At 26.3% G+C, this 7,665-nt stretch overlaps 1 long non-coding RNA gene across 1 annotated transcript; it reads right to left on the reverse strand.

The window, feature by feature from the left end:
• Nucleotides 1-1,546: 1,546 nt before the first annotated feature.
• Nucleotides 1,547-6,369, reverse strand: LOC136079026 (uncharacterized). Its single transcript, XR_010637873.1, has 3 exons — nt 6,141-6,369; nt 5,962-6,041; nt 1,547-1,677 (listed from the first exon to the last, which is right to left on the reverse strand). It is a non-coding gene; the product is annotated as an uncharacterized LOC136079026 (long non-coding RNA).
• Nucleotides 6,370-7,665: the final 1,296 nt, after the last annotated feature.

Consider the following 7,665-nt stretch of genomic DNA (forward strand, 5'->3'; position numbering starts at 1 on the left):
CTTATAATTTCTAATTGTCTTAAAACATTTATTTAAATTAAAATATGGAGGCATTAACAACTTGCAAATGCGTTACCCGTGAAGTATATTATTGGCTATATATGTATGTATGTATGTATGTATGTATGTATGTATGTATGTATGTATGTATGTATGTATGTATGTATGTATGTATGTATGTATGTATGTATGTATGTATGTATTGTATGTATGTATGTATGTATGCATGTATGTATGTGTGTTTGTACATATGTATGTATGTATATATATATATATATATATATATATATATATATATATATATATATATATATATATATATATATATATACACATATATATATACACATATATATATATATATATATATATATATATATATATATATATATATATATATATATATATATATATATATGCAGTTTAGCTTGAGCAGGTAATCATTTGTCATCATTAAAAAAAAGTTTTTGCAAACAAAAACAAACGTGTCGGTTAATTTTGAATGCAGATAAATATGCGTACGAGTCAAATTTAAAAAGCCTAGTTTTTTTTCTTTGTAATTTATTTTGTGCAACAAATTTTAGGAAAGGATAGTACTGTTTTTATATGAGTTTTTATAATTTTGTTTATTTATTGTGACGTACTAATAATCTTTCAAAGCTTTTAGTTCTTTCAGATTTACGGTATTCTTTAATCGCAATTTGCTTTGCATCTAATAAAGGAATTTACACAGTCTCGAAACAGCTTTGTATAATATTATGTATAAAATTATGTTTGCAAAACATTTTGTTACATTTATTCAAAAAAACTCTTTTATTCTTTATTTCTCTTGCTTTTGACTCGTCCAATTGTGTCTTTTAGTCATGAGACGCTTCTTTAAGTCTATCACAATCCTAATTATTATGTAAACTTGGTTTTTGTTAATAAATACTTTATAAACAAAAACCTACTTGCAACAAACAGGACAATATAATTTTTGGCAATTATCGGAAGGTTCATTATTTAACTAGCAGTAAGCAACTCGTAATAAGGATTATTAGTAAATAAATCAATAATAACAATTAATTTGATTTATTATCTGAAAAATATAATAAAATACAAATTTTAGTTTACGACATGAACAATACATTTCATACATTCAATTATTAAATTAGTAAAAAGCATAAAGTCAGTAAAAAGCAAAAGCTTATTAAAAAAAAACAACCCCGAAATACCTAAGAACTTAGTAATAACATAAAGGGCCATTAATGATCCCTTTGTTAACAAACCCTAAATAAAAAGAGAAAGAAACAGACAGCGTTTTCAATGGCACAGCTACGTTAGAAAAAGTTAAATAACATACAAAATATTATGATTTATTAAAGAACTTATTATGAGCATAATAAAAGTAATTTGACAATGACGAAATCAACATAGTGTTGTTATAACATGTCGTTATAATGATATAATATAATATAATAAAATAGTAGCACAAAATAGCTATAAAACAATACCATAAAAACTGATTTTGTAATGATACCAATAAACAAAATTATTTTTACCTCAATTATGCAGAATTCTAGTTTCTTTTCAACTGTTGACTAATGATTAATACAGTAAATTTCAAATGATATAAATTTACTAAATTAAAATCATGTTTCAACAGTAGGCGAATTTATAAAGCAATGACAAAATCAACTAAAAAAAAGGAAGAACATAATTAGACAATGTTTGAATTTATAAAACTAAAAAAAAAAAAAAAAAAAGGTTTCTATGAAAAGTAAATAAAATATATAGCAACTAATATTATAACTATGATAACTCTTTAAAAAGTAAGTTCTGATAATTCTTAAATTTATTGATTGTGATATCTTAAAATATTGAAAAAAAAATTGAGGAATAAAAAGAAAAGTATAGTAAAAAATAGATATCCAGTTAACAATATGTTGGGGGAATATCTTAATCTAGCCTAAGATTATCTACACATTAAAAAACTTGACCAGATATTCCAAAACATGGCTGCCCATGATTCATAGCTTGAACTACATTAGCTGTAAATGAAACAAGAGAAAGACAGGCATTAATATTTCTTTCTAATATTCCACTGGTATAATATTATTTCTTTCTAATATTCCTATGGTATAATATTATTTCTTTCTAATATTCCACTAGTATAATATTATTTCTTTCTAATATTCCACTGGTATAATATTAATTCTTTATAGTATTCCACTGGTATAATATTATTTCTTTATAATATTCCACTGGTATAATATTATTTCTTTATAATATTCCACTGGTATAATATTATTTCTTTATAACATTCCACTGGTATAATATTATTATTTCTTTCTAATATTTCACTGGTATAATATTATTATTTCTTTCTAATATTCCACTGGTATAATATTATTTCTTTATAATATTCCACTGGTATAATATTATTTCTTTATAATATTCCACTGGTATAATATTATTTCTTTATAATATTCCACTGGTATAATATTATTTCTTTATAATATTCCACTGGTATAATATTATTATTTCTTGGCATTATTATTTCTTTCTAATATAGGCATTAGTATAATAATAGGCATTATCATAATTTCTAATATTCCAATATAAAAAATTTATATTGGAATTATGATCTTTTTAGCTCCCAGTAAATATATTTTGTAAAACTTGTGGAAACGATAAATGTGGAGGCAAAACTACCTTACCATTATGGCAACATAAAAAAAGTGTTTCATCAAAATATTTTTTATCTGGCAGGTTTGGTTCACTTCTCTTAAATAGTTTTGATCTATAATTGTATTGCTTTTTGTCTAGCAACATTTCAAACGGTCTAGCAAAGTAGTATACTAATTATTATGTCTAGCAACATTTCTTCCTTGTCTAGAAAAAAATTATTTATTTTGTAGATGAATAATTTCATCTCGCCTAGCTCTATATATTTCATTTCGACAAGGAGATTATCAACATGCCTAATCACATTATTTTCATTTCCACAAATAACTTCTTCAAGCCTAATATCATCCATTTCAATTTCACTAATTCTATTGAACATTTAACCAGTAGTATTACTTCTACTGCTTTATTACTACTACTACTGTAGTAACAAATAAACGTAAAAAAAAAAAACGTTAATAAAAAAACCCTGTTTTTTATAGTTGTTTTAATATAATTATTTATTTTTGTACAAAAAAAGAACATCTGCAAACATAATAAAGACATGAACAAACTATTTCTGCCTTATGCCTTCCACCCAGTTTAAAACTATTAGATTTTTACATGAAAATAATATGTAGTAAATAAAAAATTCACTTTTGTTTTAAGACACCTAAATAATGAAAAAACTATTTACAAAACGTTTATATTGTTTTTTCTTTCAGTTCGCATTTTTACGATCAATGATTGTAAACCAAACTTTTTTACAAGACCCTCTAGTTCTGGTTTCTTCAACATTAACGCAAACTTGTCTTTCATAATTGGCTCATTTGAATAGATTACATTAGATAAATGTGTATAAATAAGCCTCCAATTTTCTTTAGTAAATTCTTATCAACTTCTTTTAAAAGATGTCTCAGCACTATCTGGAGAAGGTGGAATATAATCATCATAGTCAAAATCTTCAGATTTATCTACATCCTCTGCAGCATAAAACAAACTTTCACCATTGTTACTACTTTCAGTGCCGTAAATTTCTTCTTTTCTTTTCCTAAGTGGATATACTTTTTTTTGAATTTCTTGTGAAATAGGGGAGCTTAATGGACAAGAAATTTCATTTACAAAATCAACATTGTCAATATTAGGTTCTGTTTCTGATAATTCTTGATTTGGCATTTGTGTGAGTTTTTTTCGTTTGATTGCATATCGAACTTTATCAACTATTTTGTTGACCTTTTCATCACATACGTTTTCTGAAGAATTAGCCAACTTTTTTTTTACATCAGCTACTTTTATAGACCCCTTATTTATTTCATTTTCAAACAAACTCAAAGGTATGTTTTTCTTTTCTACTTTTGTACCCTGTTTATCTGTTAATGATCTTTGAATTAAACACAGTTGATTCCTAGTACTTGAAGCAGCATTATATTTGTCAAATATGGCATAATTGCTCTCAGCCACTTTCAAACTGTGACATAAATGATGCGCAACATTTTGCTTCAAGCTGGAAAAATTTTGATGAACTTTTGTTGTCGTAAATTTTCTCACTAACGTTGGAGTCATTTTAGTATAATCTTCCTTTACCTTTTTACCTAAAGCACGATTCCAAAATAAATGAAACTGGGAAGTAATCATTGATGAGTCCATTGGAGCATCATTATAACTCAAAAACACAACTGCTGTATCTGTGGGAAGAGAAATTCCATTAAGTTTATTTCGAAAAAACTCTATATATTTATTTAGCTCATTGTAAAGCTCAAAAGTCAATACAATATTTGCAGGCCCCTTATATGATGTTTTATACTTTTTAATGCTAATTGTATAACAATTTTCTTTATATAATGCTCTGCGTAACTCACCAATAGTCATATTGGCGGAAGCTCCTGGTCTGTATACGCTAACAAATATGATCTGACCAAACAATAATTGGATTTTGTAATTACAAAACTGGAAGATTTAGAGGCTTTAATTGTGTCTTTTGCACATTTGACATAATCAGATTTATCTAATGCATTTATTTCTTCAGAAGACGGAAAATTGTGGAAATCATCCATGTCTTTTTCATGTTTTCTCTCCTGGACGCCCTTCCACAAACTACGCTTCCACTGCTTCATAGAGATTTTTAACTTGGAGTATTCTTCATTAGAAATAATTTCAAGTTTTTCTTTAGAAATACAAAAGTCTAAAAACAGTTGTAGAGAACCTAAATAGGTTTTTATTGTTCCTGGCTGCTTTTTATCTTCTTGCATTTTTAACATCCAAGAATTAAAGAAAGAAACACACCCAAGATGCTTGTAATTTACATCATCATCTGTGGCATGACGAACAGCTCCTAAAACAACATTTTTATGTTTCAGGGCAGTCCGAAGTGGTTTGATACCACCCTCAACACTTTGAAGCCAAATTAGAAAATCATCTAATAACTTATCTTCTTCAGATAAAGTCATATAAAACTTATCTTCACCATCATCAAAGTCAATATTTGATTCATCAGAATCAGAGGGATCTTTTTCATTTTTGGTACCTGCAACATTAAACAAATTACTTTTGCTATGTCCAGCTTGAAAACTATTACTTGATTTAGGGAGCCTTTTATCTAAGTATTGCAAACTTAGCCAGTCTTGGTTTTCATCGTCTGAATCACTACACAGGAAATTGTTGTCATTATGAATAGCTCTATAAAAATTATTTTCTAATAAATCATCTTCTGCTAAAGATTCAGAAGAAACTCCATCATTTGAGCTCATATCTGAATTCTTATCAAGAAATGTTTCCAGAGGAGGTCTTGAAAACAGCATTGCTTTTTTAAGCCATGGTATTGCCTAAGATGGTTATTAATTTTTTTAACTTCTTTAGAGCAATGTAAAAAACCACATATAGTTTTTTTATAATTACGGATTTTGGAACGCCTTTTAGAAGGAGAAAGTACTTTTCTCTCGAGATTTAAATCCAAATTAATCCTTGCGCTCTTTGCTTTTGATTCATCCCAATCATGTTTTTTAGACATTAAATGCCTCTTTAAGTCTATCACACTTCTAACAATAAAAAATAAATCTTTATAATTTAATATCGTTTTTGAAAAAGTTTTCCTTTTTAATATTAAATGTTTTTAACTAAAACAACAACAACAAGAGCAATAATAATAACAATAGTAGTAATAATAATAATAACTTAATAACAAAAAATTGCAGCTTTATTATTCCTTGTCCTTGCTTTAAGGACAAAAGTTAAGTCCTTGACGTTTAAATAAGGAACAAGTTATCATAACATCAGAACTAGTAATATGTCAAACTAAAAATTTAAACTATAACATACTTTTCACAAGCAGGACATCTTACTTTGCGGCGACTGTTATTAGAAACAGGTTCATCAAGGGTTTTCAGTTTTGACAGCAACTTAAAAATGATAATATTGAAGGATAAAAAATCATTTAATAAACTAAAAAAAAAAAATCTTAACAACAATTAAAAAAAAAAAATCAAATGTTTCTATACCTTTGATGCTTGATTAAAGCCATTGTTATCAACAGCTTTATCATTTCTGTCTTCATACTTAAAAATGCATAAAAAAAAAACTGTAAATTAATAAAATATCAAAGACTTATTCAGGGTTTATACAGGTTCTCAATAAAAGATTTCCCTGACTTAACTCAAAAATATAAGTAATTTCCCTGACTTTTTTCCTTGAAACTCACTTGTTTTCCCTGACTCGTTCAAAAAAACCCTTTTACCCTGACTTATTAACTATATATAGTAACAATTATAAATTGTTTCCAGAAAAAAATTGAATTGCATTGACACTCGCATATAGAAAATAAAATACTTACATAGACATGCATTGACACTCACTTATGTAATAAATGATCATATGTTCTTCAATTAAAGGCTTTTATTTACACGATTCTACTTTTTTAAACTATTTAAAAAAATACTCTTTTTTATGACTAAGTATTATCAAAGTTTCACAAGCAAAAGTTGTTGTTAAGTATCTTTTTTCTATGTTATAAAGATTAAGTAAAAAAAAGGAAAAAATATTTTGTAAAGAAAAACAATAGCTAGAATAAAGAAATATCTTAAAAAAAGAAAATAAGTTTCACATTTTTTTTTCAATGGGTTTTTCCTTGCTCAAGCTTTTTAAACCATTTCCTTTAATTACTATTCCAATATCATTTTTAACAAACTCAGTTCTAAATTATCGCAGGAATCTAATAGGAAAATTTTCACTTTACTACATCACTGATTTCTCTGGTTACAAATTCTATTTGATAATTGTGTTTCTTTTGGTTAGCATTCTTTCTCCTTTGTTCAAGGTCTAACCGATATCATTGACATGCTTTATATTGAAAAAATATAAACAATGTTTATATTTTAAAATATAAACATTGTTTATATTTTTTAATATATTAAAACATTTTTTATTCAAAAAATATTTTAATATATTAAATTATTTTTTATTCAAAAAAATTTTAGACCTAGTGTTTTTGCATTAGATAGAACACATTAAGGGGATTTCTGCATATATTTTTCAAAAATGTTGTTTTTTGGGATACCCTTATATACATATACATATCCATATATATTAGGGATATGACTTTTTAATTTTTTTTCAAATAAAATGTTTCCTGTATCATAAATCGATGAACTTTTGCCTAAAATCATGAAAAAAGGCCCAAATAGCTTTCTGCAACAAAAAAAGGTCACCCCCAAAATAAAAATTTGATTTACCATTTTTATACATTCATTTTTGACCGATGTTTTAATCTTAAGCTTAATTCTCAGCTTAATTCTATTTATTTCATTATTTTGTTATGAATTTATAAATATAACGCCACACGTTACCATGGCAACGAAACGGCCGTGTGCCGGCAAATACTTGGAATTGTTATGTGATGACGTCATTGTGTTACCACGGTGATATAGACGACTGTAACAGACTGTAGAAGATTATAGAACTTAGTAGAACATTCTGGAAGCTCTAAATAATTATATAAGCGAGCTGCTGTCAGAGCTCAGTGTTGAT

Source organism: Hydra vulgaris, chromosome 04, assembly GCF_038396675.1.
Source record: "Hydra vulgaris chromosome 04, alternate assembly HydraT2T_AEP".
NCBI lineage: Eukaryota > Metazoa > Cnidaria > Hydrozoa > Anthoathecata > Hydridae > Hydra > Hydra vulgaris.